Consider the following 18,694-nt stretch of genomic DNA (forward strand, 5'->3'; position numbering starts at 1 on the left):
CAGAAACTGAAACGTGCACTTGACTACATTTGGTTGGTGAAAAGGAGTCAGAAGGCAGACGTTTCTCTGTCAAACCAAAAACAAACAAATGAGCACAATCTTTAAAAAAAACATCAAAGAAGCCAGGGGAATGTAGCTAAGTGTAGCAGAATAAAGTCGTGGTTATCTTTTTCACAGAAAAAAAAATCAGTTGCATCAAAAATACACGGAGAAGTACAACTCATCTAAAAAGTTAATAAAATCGAATACATCTTACACATTACGACACAGCTTTCATTTTTGTCGAATAATTGTTATATTGACTTTGGTAGCACAACAATAGCACGTATTTTAGAGATGATATGAGATTGATATTACTGACATTAGCAGCCAACTAACGAATCAACCACCAGTCTCTCTCTCTCTCTCTCTCTCTCTCTCTCTCTCTCTCTCTCTCTCTCTCTCTCTCTCTCCTCCACCCATCATCCATCCATGTTTTCAATTAATCAATCAGCAGTGAATTCGCAGCAAGGAAACTGAAACTAGATCATCATTATTCTAGCGCAGTTATCGCTTCTACGTTTTGTGACATTTGACATTTTTAGGTGCTGTGCCATTAGATGTTTCTAAGTAAAACGTAATGCCTTCACTCAAATAAAGTTGGCAAACACTATTGTAAGGAAATGCGTCGTGAGTTTTGTGTGTGTGCGTGTGTAAGTGTGCGTGTGTAAAACGGGTACTGCACAAACGAACATTACTTTAAAAAGGTCATCATTCGAGTTCTGGGGAGATGAAGATTCGGCTTCTGCTCACGTCAAATCGCTTCCTTGTGTGTTTGTGTGTTTACACACGGTAGGTGGAGCCCTAACTCAAGACATCTCGGAGTCGGATCCAGTTCCGCGTTTTCCACCAGATAGCCCACTTGATCGCGTCGCTCTTCCCTTCTGGCTCTTTCTTTCAGTGTGCATCCCCTTGGCAGAAATCATCAGCACCTCCCCACCCTTCCTAAAACAAGCCACCCATCCATCCTGGAGCTCACCCCCGCCCGCTTTGCCACACAAGCCTCATGTCGCCTGGCTAGGCGCTCTCATCCACCAAGCGTCCACTTGGCTACTCCGAAAAAAAAAAACAAAAACAAAACTGGTTTGTCATCGCTGACTCTCCGCAAAGTGAGTTGAGCGCGCTCTTTTGGCGCTGATGGAGAAAAGTCAGTGAAGGCGATAAAGGCGTCTGACGAAGATAACGAGGGATACAGGAGAGAGAGAGAGAGAGAGAGGGAGAGAGAGAGAGAGGAGGGAGGAAGGACGGGAGGAGACAGGCGGAAAGAAATACGCCTCTATCCTCCTTCTCCTGCACACTCCAGCGGACTTCCATCGGTCTATCCTCTCGCGTGCCGTGGGATACCAAGCACGCTACCTTACCGCTGCTTTGCAAAAAAATAAAAAAAGAACAACCCAAACGTTTTCTTTGAAATATTATTCTTATTTTAATACAAAAGACTCCAGACTAAAGCGCAGTCATTTCTTACCCATTTGCATCCAAGGACTGGAGAAGACAGGGCTTAATTTTGCTTCTAGTGTGCACTGGATGTATATGAATGTGCTCTTACTGGTGAGACGGTAAGCTTCTCATTTCTTCCTTTCAATATGCGGCTGTTCATTATCAACCTGTGTGCGGCTCTCCGTGCTAATGGCATGGCAACCCTGACTTGCTCATGGGAATGTGGCCTGTAAGGCAACACTTGACCGGTCCCATTGGATTGGGGGGGGGGGGTATCGAGTGTAATGTAATGTAAAGGATTGATATGGCGTACACATCCAATAGCTTGTGTGGCTGCATGGGCGTGATGATGATACCACCATGCTAAAAAAACTAAGCAATGTAATCAAATTTACAGTATTGTTTTCCGGTGGAGGATGAAACCAGCACATTGTTATTCTGTTCCGCATGTGTCTGTCTCACAGCAAGGTGCATATGCACTGCTCTGTGCTGTGATGGATGACAGGCAGTCTTCATCTTCTCAGCATTTCTCCAATGTTAGCCTGCTGTCATTTTGCTAAACTGGAATGCAATACTGTAAGTTTTTTTTTGTTTTTTTGGTGTGTACGCAAGTCTTAAGATCCCAAATCAATGCAGTTACTCTGCAATCAAAGCAGCAAGCAGCAGGCCAGCGTACATAGGGATATGTCAATCATGCAGATTCATGAGTGAAAGCTATTGCTCTTATTTATTGAGGCGCCCTGGGTCGTAAATGACCTTGATGAAAAGTGCTAAAGGTGCCACTGTGTTTTCCTGTTTAGGCGCTCTTTATTATCAGCCCGAAACACACGTTCATATGCCTCATTGTTGATGCGTTATCAGGAGCACTTCCTGTCAGAAAATGTGGATAAAGCAAGAGAACACCCTTGTATGACCCTCAATGGAAAATTGTCCTCAGTGTGTGCTTGAGTGTGATTTTTTTTTTTTTTTTTTTGCACTGACCCATGTGAGTCACTGGCGATTCGCACTCAGCATCCAAATGACTCTCAGCTTGGACTTTTGTGTGCAAATTCTTTACGAGCGGTTACAAAGGCGACATGGATTCAAGTGCAAAGACAATTTCTTAACTCATCTGTCATTGCAACAGTTTAGAAGGAATACAAGTGTCAGGTGGGCAATGCTGGGTGTGTGTGTGTGGTGGGGGGGGGGTGATCAGTGCGGGCTGCTGTGGATTCCTTTTTGGATTTAGATGCTGCAGCTTTAGTGTCTTTTTTGTAACAATGTAGATTTGCTTGAATGCCATTTTGGCAGCATCTGTTGAAGCGTCCGTCTCTGAGGACTTCATTATGTTTGTGGATGACATAAATATCACTAAAACATCTGTTGTCAGCACATCTGCGAAAGTCAAAGTGATCTCACCATGCATTGCATTCAGTTGTCCGTAATTCCTGAATTCCAGTGCACTATTTTGCATGTCAGCTTCCTAAATTTTCCCAAGATTTCAATGTGCAGTTCGGGGCTGCTTTCATTTTTATAAATTCAGAGAATGGCCATCAGTCAGATATTCCACTGTGCATTGCCTTCTTTTGTCCGATTTCTACTAAAACACACTTGCGGTGCTTTCCGTGCAAAATTCAAACACCTCGAGAAGAGTTCAAATCATGTCAAATCACACTGTACTGTATGAGCTTTAATCAAAGAAGTGTTCAAACCAAAACATATCAAAACCCTTCAAAATCAAGTGTTATCAGCTGGGATGGGAGAAAGGGGACACAATACTTTCAACGTTGTTCCATTAAACTTAATTGAATTCCTGTTTCCATGCCAGCGTCATATGGAGCAGAGTGATACTGCTTGTAGCATTTCTCGACAACTAAACCTGCTCAGACTGAATATAGAGCGCATCTCTACTCCATTTTGCCTCAATTGATCCAAGTCATAATTCAACAACAATACTTTTCGCGCAACTGACACATGGTCAATTCATGAATTCATCAATTATCATGGCTATCCCTCGTGTGTGGACCGGTCCCATAAAGTCTTTCTTTCATTTGTCTGTTTTCTAAGAATTACTGCGCAATGCTTCTATCCCTAAAATGAGGGCTTTCACAATGGAATCGTTTTAGAATCGATTATTCTATCTATGGTTATTTGATGAAGTTTCGTAATTATAAAAAAAAAAACACCCTAACAACAATTGGGCAAAACACATAAGAGAGAGGATATTGTACTCACCATCCTTTTCGAAACTGATTCAGTTACTGGTTTGGACCTTATGATTGCAAATGTCCTATTTTGCTGAAAGAGTTCTGCTTATCGTGGCTTGGCAAGTGTCTGTGCCCTATCACACCATGAAGGTGTGTCAGCGCACCTCTTTGGTCATGGGCCGCAAGAGCGATGGTCGCATTTGCGATGTGCTGTATGTGAAGCACTCGCTGTAAAACAAGTGGACAATGCACTGAAAAGGCACACAAGAAAGGTACAGTAATCAAGAATTGCTCCTTCTTCCTGTTGGTTTTAACATCCTTCTTTAATTGGGTCACTAATCCATTTCACTTGTTGTGTTTCATAATGCAGACGGAGCTGCTTGTCGGGGGGGAAACGGCAAATTATGATGGTTGTGCACATTCAGAGCGTTCCACTTCATTGGCTAATGGCTTTGTTTGTTTCAGAGCTGTTAATGCGACACAATATTTGGTTAGGAATGTGGTGAGGGATACAACAATATTAAATCCCGTGATGGAAGCACCATGTGATTTGATTAAGAGATTCATCGTCATATGTTCTTGTGGTCGCATTTAACCCAAAGGTAATCCTTTGCATGAAGATACGCTTATCGCTTATGCATACATACATACATACACAACGTGTAGGCGTGAATTCAGCTCTTTTTTAGCTAATGCTGATGACTATGTTTTAACCAGACTTAATTGACAGAGAAGCACGCAGAGGCATGGAGCTATGTTTACAAAGTAATCAGTGATCATTTGAGATGAGATCAGCTTCTAGTCAATTGACATTATCAGGGCATCAGTATGGTAACAGGACAATATTGATAAGTTTTGTGTAGAGCATCATCATCATATTCCTAGTGCGCAGTGTCGATTTTTATCAATTGTAAACGTGAAGACTCCTGTTTACGTGCCCAGTGCAACTCAGGCGCAAAGCGCCGTCGAACGGATGCACATGGACAGTTTTGTTTGTTTAGGTATTTTCATAGATGCGAGCAGTTAAAAATGGGTGTTTGCACCATTGTGGGAGTGAACACAGCCAACTTGAATCCCAGCCAGTGGAAGAGGCTCCTTTCAGTCCCTTTAAATTCAGCACAGGAGACACACATAAAATGTTAATAATAAGGCACTGTGAGAAGATCTGCACCTGCAGATGATGTGAATTTGGTCACTGTGAAGTAGGTATTTGGAAACCGCCTTGTGACGTGCCCGTGTGACATGTATTCAGAAATTTAACTAAGTGATGCAGTGTATTAGGTACTGTATGCCACGATCCAATGTTTCATTTGTGCTATGAGACCTTGAGTATACTTTTATTATTTTGTAATAAGGATTGTTCGAAAAGACTTAAATAAAAGAAATAAAACATAAATGGGAAATAATGAAACATAACTTCAGTAAATTCAATCAAAACAATCTATTTTTCAAGTGAAAAATAACCACAGTATAACCTGAACTTAGACACAATTAAATACATACATGAAAATACAGAGGAAAATAAATACCCTCTGTAAATGTAAATTAACATTCTAAATTGCAAAGTAAGAATTCAAGTTCACTTTTGTTGTTTTTTTTACTGTCAGTGTATGGTGGGAAAGTTGCTTTCTCCAGATGTGCAGCAGTACAATTTTGAACTTGGCATCTGAGGTACAGTTTTATCAACATTGTTGTTTGATACAATCCCATATTCATTTTTCTGTTGTTGTTTCAATCTATCTATCTATCTGTATATACATACTGTGTATATATATATTAGAGCTGTCAAACGATTAAAATATTTAACTTAATTAAAAATGCAACTGTCATAATTAACTCAAATGGACTAAAAAATTAATCGTGATTACTCACACATTTTTTATCGTTTCTGAATTTCCTTTTACATTTTTTGTCCTATATTTCCCCCATTTTAATGCTCTCATCAACATGGAATCATGAATCAGTTTTCTATGTGCCAAATGAAAATATTTACTGAAGTAACAATTTCGATTTTCAATTTTACATGAACATTTTTCACTTGGAGCAGTTATTCACACATAATCTCTCACATAATATTACTGTCCATCAACAACAGTGAAAACAATATTTTGTCACACAACAGCTGCTTTAACAGCTTTTTTTATCAAATCAAAACAGAGCAATATAACATTATAAAGTGCACATCTAAGGTAAACTAGTACTCAGCCTATAGTAGATGTAAACCATGGTTGTATACTTCGTTTTTCTCAAGTTTACTGCGAACACAGCAGTCTGTTTCTGTATGTTTGTTGAAGAATAACGAGACACCGGACACCAGTGTTCATTATGTGCCGCTGTATTCAAAACTGCCCGCCGTACAAAAAAGCGCACGCACTACCCCCGTGCTGCTGGGGCAAACCATTCTGAAAGGGGAAGGGGGGTCACTCCCCCTAACACAGTCAGGCTATGTTGATTGTGTTGGTCCTTCTTGTGCGGAAGTCTCCCTACAGTTTTTGTGTAGACCACATTTCGAATGACTACACTTGGTTCGATGACAACACTGGAGACGTTTTATTTTCGCTAGGTCGCTACCACTGTCAGACAAACACAGAGAAGCTCCACCCGCTCTATTTATATGGACGCAGAACACTGTAACCTTCCACAAAATAGTTCCAAACAAGTAACAATCGTGTCAGTGGCATACATCGTATACCTGTATGATACACAGAGAGAGAAGAACACATAACTTTGGTCTTGTCAGTGGAGCTATCGGGCAACTTTTTAAAAGTAAACTTTCCATTCATAAACTCTTTAAGTATCCGTTTTAGGTGTCTGTGCTGCCGTGGCTGGCAAAACAGACATGGGCGTGGACTTCTGCAGCGCGCTTGTTGTTTTGTTCTGGTGTATTTATAGAGCAACGTAACACTTGTGACGTGTGCCGCGTTAATCTCGAGAAAAAAATGTAATCCCGTTAAAATTCATTTAAATTAATGCCAATAAAAACGCGCTAAACTGACAGCTCTAATATATATATATATATATATATATATATATATATATATATATATATATATATATATATATATATATATATTGTCACGCTGCATGGTGGTGGTGGACCCCAAAAAAGCAGGCAGGAGAGAGGAGCAGGGTGTATTTGAAGAGTTGTATTTAAAACAAGAAAACTAAATCCTAAACAAAGTCCAAAGTAACAGACAAAAACCATGGCAGAAACTAAAAACTCTCAATAACAAAAACATGACCAAAACAGGACTGAAGCTAAAACATAACAATGAACTAAACATGACTGAATCAAACATGAAAGTAGTAAGAAGTGACAGCAACCAACAAAGCATGACAGTCGCAATAGCAACAATGACCCGACACCGAGTGTTTGGGCAGCAGTCCTTTTATCCAACTAATTACCAAATGACCAACAGGTGTGTAGCTGCCGGGCGAGCCCTACAGTGCCACCTGTTGGTCCCTAAACCGAATCATGACATATATATGATATGATATGATATGATATATTTCCAATGATTCTATAAAAACAAGCAAAATAAAAACTTACAACATTCCATGGCTGCTTACCCTTTCTCAGTTTATTTTGAAGTGACCTTAAACACACCTGTATCAAATAAGAAATGCAATCCAATTCAAAAGATAAAAAAATAATTTTAAAATATGTTCTTCATTGTAACTAATGAAGGCAGTACATACCTGCTTCACAGTAGAGAGGTTTTGGGTTCGAATCTTGGTGGGGGTTTGATGTGTTGAGTTGGATTAAGAGACAGAATAGTGGAGTATACACTCACTCGATATAAAGAAGCATGAAGCAAGCGCAAGATATTGTCAAGCATATTTAGGGCGACCTGCATCCTCCATATGTTTTCTCACCGCAGGAACTGTAAAAAGTTTTGGGTGGGGCCTGAGCCTGGACCAGAATAATTTGGTGACAGCTCTTGACCTCAACGTACTACGAGAGTGCGTCAAAGAACGACAACTCAAAATTAACTTTGAATCAAGTCAGAGAGTTGCTGCAGTGCAGTTTGTCACGCTCCATTTTGCACTTCTCCTTCTGCTTTTTTTCTTTGCTCCACATTGTCGTCACATGACAGAGTCCAGAATTTAGGATGCGCTCGATGCTGCTGCGTGATCATAATGTCATTCTGAACCAGTAACATGCAGACTGGAAGGGTTGCATGTAGATTTAAATCGCCTGGCAAGCTTTTGAGTCTGCCTATAGATACAATACTGGACGTGACACAAATTGGATGTGACAAAAGCGGAAACTGAAAGTCAGCCAATGGCAGAATGTTATGGGGCGCATTATACATGAATAGCCTGTAATAAACTAGGTAGTGCTGATGATGAAGAGGTCTCAAATCAGACATCAAAAGTCAATGAAGCTATCTTGCAAGAGGTAGCCAATTGTTAATCATGTATTACATTCAAAACTATTTTATCTTACTCTGAGAAAAAAATTGCTAAACTGATTTTCAAAACAGATTTTTAATATAATATACATACTCTATTTGGGGTAGACAGTTACGCAGTGACACAAAATGTTAACGTTCACAACAGCTTATTAGCATTCATTTTTTAAAAATGGTTCTGTTATTTTTACATTCATGATATTAATGGGTCGTGTTTGTTCAGAAACATTCCTCTGCACTCTGAGTCATACAAAAAGGCTATTGTTTTGCAGTGAGGGCATAGTATTCCTGTTAAAACTCACTTGGCCAAAAAAAAAAGTAAATTAAAAAATACTTAACACACACAACCTGTTATGAATGGCAGATGAAAAAAGCGGAATGTGAGTTTTATGTTCTGAAAAACAATAAACAAATCAATAAGAAATTAAAGAACCGAATCTCCGTGCTACTGCTGAGTTTTGTTTTTATTATTCAAGGGTTACTCGAGATGCTGAGTCCAACGTGATGACAAAGAACCTTGGAGGTGATTTCCACAAAATCACTTATCGAAGAGCTCTGAAAGGATCTGCACTTTCACTGATCTAGTGGTTAACTTAGTTTTACACTTTCGCAGCAGTTGAACTGTAACGCAAAACATTGCCTGTGTTGTTATCGAAGGTTTAATCGAGAATAAAAGTTTGCCCGGGGAATGGAGTATTCAATTACCGTTTTTTTCCCAGGGGAAAGTCCGGACAATCAGCGTCAGGAAATGGCTTATGTTCAATCTCAGAGGTTGGACTGTATTGTGTATAAGAGTCCTGCATTTGTATTCAGAAAAAAGGCTAACCGTTTTTGTAATAAGTGATTTTGGGACAAGGGCAAATTGTTCTCATTCTACTCACTAAGTTAAAAAAAAAGGCTAAACACACAAAATTGGCTGCTTTGAATGTCAGTTGCAAAAAACCACAGTGCGATTGTTGTGTGCTTGAAAAGATCAAATAAATCAATGAGACGATAAAGAGTCCTATCTCAATGTTTGTCAAGCTTTATTTTTGTTAGTCAAGGGTTGCAGGACCTGTCCAATGCGTTGACAAAGATCCCAGGGGCTGATTTCCACCAAATCACCTTTATCAAGAATCTCTGAAAGAATGTGCACTTCCATGACTGGTGCTTTATTCGGCTAATTTATGCAATTCGAGATAAATGTTTGAGCCCCAGAGGCAAACAAGGAGAAGGTTGATTTTCGCTCACTGAGACAACAATCCTTTCTACATAAATAAAAGGTCACCCTCGGCTTAAGCCGCGAAACGCCAACTTCTCGCTGTGATTATAATAAGTGCCGGTGAGAAGAAAGAAGGCTGGATTTCAAAGCCTTACTTCCTAATGTGACGATGGTCCACATTCACAGTCTGAACCCCACTTTAACCTCATTCAAAAGCCCCCTTTTCAAGTGCTGAACGACATCTCTATGTTGTATTGAATTAATGAGGCCAGATCCTCGACGGTCTTCTTCACCCAGCCAAAGCACTCGGTCATGTGTTAACACATCCTTCCTTCGAGCATCCATTACCCCTCAAAGAACTACTGCGGCTCCTTGCATTTTCCACCTCGGACAACTCATTTCTCTCCGCACTAGTGAAACTGGCCACGTCTATAATTCAACCCCTTTCGAGGTTCACTCCGCATGAGAGCACAACGCCGCTACTTTGCAACCTGATTAGACGTCTGCCAGGCTAAAGGGGGGGGCAACAGAACTCGGTAGCCGGCTTTATAATCTCAGGACTCTGACTGACTGACTGACTGACTGACTGCACCGGTGGCCTTGACAAGACCGACCCCGAAGTGAAAGATATCTTAGTCAGCATAAAGTGTACAACTGTTGGGAAGCCTGGAAAAATGCTCCATCTTTTGGGTCGTTTGGAGACAGTGTAAAGTGATGCCCAGGTTCTTGCTGTCTCCGAAGTGGAGTTGTGTCTATACAAGTACGTGTGTGTGTGTGTGTGTGTGTGTGTGTGTGTGTGTGTGTGTGTGTGTGTGTGTGTGTATCACCGCTTGTGATACATGTCGTAATCCAGCTCAATGGTTGTATTGTTCAACAGGAAACTGTAATCACATTGTTAAACAGCATCTGCGGAGATGCATTGCCCAATCGTCTGGAAGTACGGTATTTATGTTTTGGTGGACAAACAAAAGGCTATATTTGACCAACGAATACTGATTTCAATCTACTTATTATGTGGAATAATTATGTTATCAAATACACACAAAATAGATAGATAAAGCAGGATTTGAAAAACAAAATACATATTTCCACCATTACAGGAAGTTATTAAACTGTCTTACTTGATTTTGTATTTCATTTGTTTCTAATTCAAAGTTAATGCTTTGACAGTGAATGTGCTATGGACTGTTTGTGTTGCAGGCAAAAATTTGGGATCATCTGTATCTTTTCTACTCCGTCCAAACAACTGTCAGAGGCCAAAAGAGCACATGCACAGTTGGGGTGTGCAAGCACCATCACTCAGGCTTGCGCTGTCCTATCGAGTCTATGCACATGAACCCATGAACCGTGTTCGGATTGTAGGTGAATGGTCTTTCGAAGACAACCTGAACAGTCCACTTGAGATCGATTAAATGACCTGAGAATGCAATGACCGGCAAACACAACGACCTGGATGAACAAGAAAATTCACAGTAGTATTGGGCAATTCTGGAAAAATAATTATTAAGATTATTATTATAATTCCGTATTAGTTTTTATTAATTGTGATTTCAATAACAAAAGATCGTTATTGAAATCACAATTAATGAACACAATAATTCATTGATTTTTAAAACGTTTCGTTTCTTCAACTATCAAAACTCAATGTTAAATAATACCTGAAGGAACAAACAGAATTTGAAGGAAAAATAAGAATCCTATCATAATAGCAATAATAAATAAATAAACAAGTACCAGCTGTTCCTACTGTGCGTGTGTGCCTTGGCCTCTTCGGAGCAATGTGGTGCATGGCGTGCATGAAGTACACGCTAACATGAGTAGAAGAAGGTTTGATTGAGCTTTATTACTTTCATCAGTCTTTCACAGATTACAAAGACTATATATGCCTTGAAGTTTTGTTATATTTCCTATCTGTATATTTTCATACAGCGTTTGCGTGAGACTAATTACTATTTGAACGAATGCCACTCCCGGAACTCGATGCTAATTTCCTATTAGCTTATCAATGGGATTTTATCTTGACTGTTAGCATTAGCACTGGCAATGTTTCTAAAACCAAGTACTGTATGTCATGCAAAATGTAGGAATGTGCAAACTGCACGGTACAGCACATTCATCGTTTTTCTTAGTTTATGATGTTTATGATTGTCAGAATCCAAAATTGAAATCACAATTAACTTTTGATTAATTGCCGACTTAAATTAATTTGCAGGTGTGTGTGGGCCTTTAAATGTCACTTAAAGTTTCAGCCGATTTAATGGGTATCCGTAATTTCTAATACAAATAATGTATTTTGAATTGTCAAGGTGGTCATTTGGGGGCGGGGGTGGGGGGGGCTGATGACATCACATAACATCAGTCTTAATTAATTTAGGTGAAAGTGATTCACAAGCCCACTTTGTTTTGGTCAATGAACTTAGCAGGCCCTGAAATGATTTCATGTCTGTCTTTTCCTCTTATAAAAGTGAATACCCTTTAAAGTTAAGTCAACAAATTTTCATTGTGTCTTTAAAAAAGGTGCTGTGTATTGTGGGGATGGTTATTTTATACAATGGTTATAGGGGGCAATCGAGGAAAATGGGTTATATGCAGTCTTGATGATTTTTAAATTGTTAAATTATATTAAATTTGAATAAGGGAGAAATCATTTTGCATTTATTGTTCATGATAATACTGGTTTATTCAGTATGATGATTCTGAAGTTATTATACTGACCCCAAAACAGCATTTAAAAAACTTTAAAAAAAATTTCTGCAATAAACAAAGCCTGTTCATGGAAACCATTTCATTCACTCATCAGTAATCTATCCATCTTTTACCCAAAATGCCCTTTTCAATCTCCTCTTCTTCTGTATGCCTTTCATTTTACTCTCTTTCATTGTAAACATTCATTCACACGCATGCCTTTCCTTCCACACGGAGACTCCATATACAGATCCATGTGGCGTATGTCAAGTGCCGTCACTCTAAACAACAACATGCTAGAGTCATGGCTAGCAGCTGTGCACATAGTGAGACACATAATCACACACACACACGCACGCACGCACACACACACACACACACACACGCGCACACACACACACGCACACACACACACACACACACACACACACACACACACACTCAGTGCTATTAGATCCAGAATGAATGAATAAGACCGGAGTGATTGGTAGAGGCAAACTCAAAAGGTCTGACGATTATTTTTGACTCTGCAGTGCATTTACAATAGCACTTAGGCCCGGCTCCCCTCTTCCCAGTTGAGTCAATTTAAACTGGATCCTGTGTGTATTTGTGTGTGTGTGTAAGTGTGCTTTTCGTGACTTTGGTCCATCACCACAGTATTAATGGGGGAAATTCCGAGCTGCGTCGCTCGGCCTTTTGCCATTCGCATGCTTCGGAGGCCCCCCTTGTTTAGCTTGGAAATGAGTCATCCACAATGTGATGCAACACAGCAGAGCAGATTTGAATTATGGGGCAATGAACAATGAGGCCACGGCAGGGCTGTGGGCATAAATCTCTTGGTCCCGTGTTACAAAACGGTCTCTTGTCAATGGAGGAAACAGGAGTCAGAAAGTTCGGCATTGTTTGGAAATGCTGTAAATACAGACAATGTCGTGAGACTTCAGACAATGGATGTTGAATGCTTTTTGCATGGGCTTGGATCATGTCTTTGTGGGTGCAGCAAAATATCGATTAAGTGATATTGTGATGTGTGAGTGTAAAATATTTTCATACGTGTGTGTGTGTATATATGTATGTATATATATATATATATATATATATATATATATATATATATATATATATATATATATATATATATAATATATATATATATATATATATATATATATATATATATATATATATATATATATATATGTTGGAAACTGAAAGGTACTGGAAAGGCATATGGGAGAAGGAGGTTGCACATAACAGCAGTGCACAATGGCTGGTGACCCTGAGAGAGGAGCACAGCAACCTCCCTGAACAGAACCCGGTTACCATAACAGTGGCAGACATACAGGAAAGAGTCTCAGATATGAAGAACTGGACAGCACCAGGCCCGGACATGGTCCACACCTACTGGCTAAAGAAACTCACAGCACTCCATGAGCGCCTAGCAGTACAAATGAACCAGCTGCTGAGGGATGGGACTCACCCAGAATGGCTAACCGAAGGGCGAACCATCCTGATCATGAAGGATCCCTCAAAGGGTGCAGCCCCATCCAACTATCGGCCAATAACCTGTCTCTCCACAACATGGAAGCTCATGTCAGGCATCATTGCGGCTAAGATAAGTGGACACATGGATCAATACATGAACGAAGCACAGAAGGGCATTGGTAGAGATACCAGAGGAGCCAAACATCAGCTCCTGGTTGACAGAACAGTCGCACAAGACTGCAGGTCCCGACGTACCAACCTGTGCACAGCTTGGATTGATTACAGGAAAGCCTATGACTCGATACCACATACATGGATCACTGAATGCTTGGAGTTGTATAAGGTGAACAGGACCCTAAGAGCCTTCGTTGCGAACTCGATGAGGATGTGGAAAACCACACTTGAAGCCAATGGCAAGCCACTTACCCAAGTGTCCATCAAATGTGGCATATACCAAGGTGATGCACTATCCCCACTGCTGTTCTGCATAGGACTGAACCCCCTAAGCCAAGTAATCACCAAGACAGGCTATGGATACCGCCTCAGAAATGGAGCTACAATCAGTCACCTCCTCTACATGGATGACATAAAGCTGTATGCTAAGAGCGAAAGGGACATAGATTCCCTGATCCACACAACCAGGATCTACAGCAGCGACATCGGGATGTCATTCGGGCTTGAGAAATGTAGTCGGATGGTGACTAAGAGAGGAAAGGTAGTCCGCACTGAAGGGGTCTCACTCCCTGAAGGAACAATAGCAGACATTGAGGACAGCTACAAGTACCTTGGTATACCACAAGCCAATGGCAACCTCGAACTGGCAACAAGGAAAGCGGCTACGGCCAAATACCTCCAGCGAGTGAGGCAAGTCCTAAGAAGCCAGCTCAATGGCAAGAATAAGACCCGGGCAATAAACAGCTATGCCCTGCCAGTGATCAGATACCCTGCAGGAATAATAAGGTGGCCAAAGGAAGAGATTCAGACCACGGATGTTAAGACTCGAAAGCTCCTAACCATGCATGGAGGGTTCCATCCCAAATCCAGCACCCTGAGACTGTACGCAAGCCGAAAGGATGGAGGCCGGGGACTAGTGAGTGTGAGAGCCACTGTCCAGGATGAAACATCCAAGCTCCATGAATACATCAAGGAGAAGGCTCCAACGGATGACGTACTCAGAGAATGTCTCAGACAATGGGGAACAGAAGATGAGACGCTGGAAGAGGGACCATCATGGGAGGACAAGCCCCTACACGGGATGTACCACCGGACCATAACTGAAGTGGCTGATCTCAAGAAGTCCTATCAGTGGCTAGAGAGGGCTGGCCTGAAGGACAGCACAGAGGCACTCATCCTGGCTGCTCAGGAGCAGGCCTTGAGCACCAGAGCCATCGAGGCCCAGATATACCACACCAGACAAGACCCAAGGTGTAGGTTGTGCAAAGAGGCACCTGAGACGATCCAACACATAACTGCAGGGTGTAAGATGCTGGCAGGGAAAGCCTACATGGAACGCCATAACCAGGTGGCTGGCATAGTCTACCGAAACATCTGTGCGGAGTATGGACTGGAAACCCCAAGGTCAAAATGGGAAACACCTCCGAAGGTGGTGGAGAATGACAGAGCGAAGATCCTGTGGGACTTCCAGATCCAGACTGACAAGATTGTAATGGCGAACCAACCAGATATCGTGATCATAGATAAAGGGCAGAGGAAAGCCGTTGTAGTGGATGTAGCGGTCCCAAGTGATGGAAACATCAGGAAGTAGGAACATGAGAAACTCGAGAAATACCAAGGGCTCAGAGAGGAGCTGGAGAGAGCCTGGAAGGTAAAGGTGACAGTCGTGCCTGTGGTGGTCGGAGCACTCGGGGGAGTGACCCCCAAACTAGATGAGTGGTTGCAACAGATCCCGGGAACAACATCGGACATCTCAGTCCAGAAATGTGCAGTGCTGGGAACAGCAAGGATACTGCGCAGAACCCTCAAGCTTCCTGGCCTCTGGTAGAGGACCCGAGCTGAATGAGGGACGGACACCACCCGAGGGGTGAGATGAGGATTTTTTTTTTTTACATATATTAGAGCTGTCAGTTTAGCTCGTTTTTATTGGCATTAATTTAAATGAATTTTAAAGGGATTAAAATTTTTCTCGCGAGATTAACGCGGCTCACGTCACAAGTGGATGTTACGTTGCTCTATAAATACACCGGAACAAAACAACAAGCGCACTGCAGAAGTCCACGCCCATGTCTGTTTTGCCAGCCACGGCAGCATGAGACACCGAAAACGGATACTTAAAGAGTTTATGAATGGAAGGTACGAAAGGTATGAATGGTACTTTTATAAAGTTGCCCGATTGCTCCACTGACAAGACCAAAGTTATCTGTTTTTCTCTCTCTCTGTATCATACAGGTATAAGATGTATGCCACTGACACGATTGTTACTTGTTTGGAACTATTTTGTGTGGAAGGTTACAGTGTTCTGCGTCCATGTAAAAAGAGCGGGTGGAGCTTCTCTGTGTTTGTCTGACAGTGGTAGCGACCTAGCAAAAATAAAACGTCTCCAGTGTTGTCATTCGAAATGAGGTCTACACAAAAACTGTACAGAGACTTCCGCACAAGAAGGACCAACACAATCAACATAGCCTGACTGTATTAGGGGGAGTGACCCGCCCTCCCCCTTTCAGAATGGTTTGCCCCAGCAGCATGGGAGAAGTGCGTGCGCTTTTTTGTACGGCGGGCAGTTTTGAATACAGCGGCACATAATGAACACTGGTGTCCGGTGTCTCATTATTCTTCAACAAACATACCTACCTTTTCCTCTCTGAGTCACCATCCGACTACATTTCTCAAGCCCGAATGAGATCCCGATGTCGCTGCTGTAGATCCTGGTTGTGTGGATCAGGGAATCTATGTCCCTTTCGCTCTTAGCATACAGCTTTATGTCATCCATGTAATATATATATATATACTGTATATGCAGTACTGTATATGTAATACTTTAGGCTGTTTTGGTTTGACCATCACACATAATCAGTGAACTAATTTTGTATCTAGTTTGATACCCAGCACGATCATGCTGCTGCAGTTCCATTTGACGCAAAGTTATGCTACCTTGATTACAAACTTCCGCAAAGCCATTCTTAGTGGTTCGCATGCCTCTTGTGTATCCACCCAAATGCATCCTCTGATATTTTCCGTGTCTTTTCCTTCTTCAGCAAATCGTCCACAATCAGAGCCTGATGTAATATCATCATCCCCAGGCTCCTCTTAAATTTCCTGCTTACTGGGCTTTTATTCTAACTGCATTACATTCATCTTCTGCGCTCTCTGACACATCTGGTTCTTTTTAGAGTTAAACTCTGATGCAAAATCAAACTTAAATTGACGTCATTTAAAAGTACATTTTAGAAAAGAGCAATAAATGGCCTTTTTTTGCTCGTGGATGGTGGCACAGCTAAGATGGAAATTTACATGGTGGTGTTTTCATTCCATGCCTTTTGAGAGGAAGAACACGTGCCAGGGAGTATTGATCTGAAGCTTACTTGATGGTGTGCTCTGATTGGGCGAAGATAAGAATGAGGGCCAGGCTGTCATGCTCGATGGAACAAAGATATTATCAGATGCAGTCATGATCGATGCTTTGACAATCTTTTGTATTGTTTTGTTTGTGCCCCTCAAGCTCCCCTACTTGAAGTGTAAATATAGAAACTCGTTGGGCCGAAGGTTGAATCCCCTTTGACGAGCTGGTGAATAACTGCAGAGATATGTGCTTAAATCAGCGTGCTTACTTTTAGCACACTTAGCAGCAGGTGACTTTAAAAGAAGCACAGCGGTCTCGTCTCAGCTGAGGACAGGACGGTCATTTTAGATAAAAATCAAGCATGGCCCTTTACATGGGAGATACCAGCGCTGGTCACGTTGCCTCTGACGTATCTTCTGCCTTGTGTAATATAATCATTTACTCCATCCAGTGTTTTTTCGTAAAGAAGTCTGATCGTGTCAGACCAAGACGGATGAGCACCGCTGTGGCCTGCAGCCCTGCAGCGCTGCCTCACATGGACCATGTGCATTCTAACCATGTGAGAAATTGCCTGCATGTTTATCCAGGAGAGTGTTCACGCTCTGAGTCTTCTGATTGGCTTTTTGCTCAGCATTATGTATGATAGATGACACGGCATCCATCACACATTGTCTCTAGAGGGAGCTGGACCAGAGCAGGTGTCGTGAAATAGCCAATAATAAATTAGATTTGATCTTTTAAAACAATCTTCATTTGCGTAGTATACAGCAAAGGAAGTACATGGATGCGTATTGGCTCGTGGGACTCGCAATTGAGACAGGAGGTCCCAACATCAGGGAGACTTCTGAAACATTGATTGTTAATTTTCCCTGTAGCCAATCAAGTAAACCTTGTACAATTGCTTTTTCTCACCCCAACGTGATTTGATTCGACTGAAGTCAGAGCTCTCAAGACCTTCCAAATGGAACTCCCCTATGAGAAACCTTTTTGGACCTGCAATATGAGTACAGTTGCTGGAAAAGTAAAATGCTTTCAAATGATCCTCGTCATCCAATTCATTGTCCTGCTCGCAACTTAAATGAATGTTGAACAATGGAGTGCTTACAATTTGCAATGTTTATTGTGTTGTAATGTTGCAATTATTACTATTTATAATTGTAGATGAGCAGATATTAAAGACAACTCTAAACATATTTTTTGCTCATATGATCCAGTCAGTGTTGATCTCCCGAACTCTGACGTGGCATGGCAGCTTATGGTGCGCCAATCATTATGAATCCAGAGAACATGTTATTCACTGTTAATAATGTCTTGTCACTATTCTAATTTGGAAGCATTTTATTGTCCAAAAAGTTCGACTCAGATTTGTCCAAACCCCTGATAAATTCATCAATTCATTAAAAGGTGTGTTGCAATACCATTGTCTGTGTAGTTTTGCCAGGATCGGATTGATTTGATTGTGTGTGTGTATGTGTGTGGGGGGGGGGGGCATACTCTGAAAAGTCTCATTATATTGGTGCTGAGTGCAGTTGATTACAGTTCACTGACTCACAATCACTGGACAAATCAAGTCATTTTAGTTTAATCACAGACCTCCCTCCCCTGCTCTTTCTCACTTTCACATATTTATGTGGGACACACGGACACGTCTTTAATTTTACGCTTGGCTAGGCCACATCGCCGCATGTCTCGTCCATATTGCTTATGCTTAGCGTATCGGATCGCT

The 18,694-nt window shown here is 41.4% G+C and overlaps 1 protein-coding gene across 18 annotated transcripts in view; it reads left to right on the forward strand.

Annotated features, from left to right (window-relative positions):
• Window positions 1-953: 953 nt before the first annotated feature.
• The window catches only part of adgrl3.1 (adhesion G protein-coupled receptor L3.1), a 164,511-nt gene continuing 146,770 nt past the window's right edge, over window positions 954-18,694 (forward strand). For 11 of the 18 annotated variants that reach the window (XM_052084578.1, XM_052084584.1, XM_052084586.1 and 8 more), the window contains exon 1: window positions 955-1,598. The gene's annotated coding sequence lies outside the window, so the exon portion shown is untranslated. Of the gene's footprint in view, window positions 1,599-1,943; window positions 2,056-18,694 lie in introns of all 18 variants that reach the window. The other 7 variants (XM_052084581.1, XM_052084583.1, XM_052084585.1 and 4 more) reach the window with 2 other exon arrangements.

This window comes from Hippocampus zosterae, chromosome 13 (genome assembly GCF_025434085.1).
Source record: "Hippocampus zosterae strain Florida chromosome 13, ASM2543408v3, whole genome shotgun sequence".
Classification (NCBI taxonomy): Eukaryota; Metazoa; Chordata; class Actinopteri; order Syngnathiformes; family Syngnathidae; genus Hippocampus; species Hippocampus zosterae.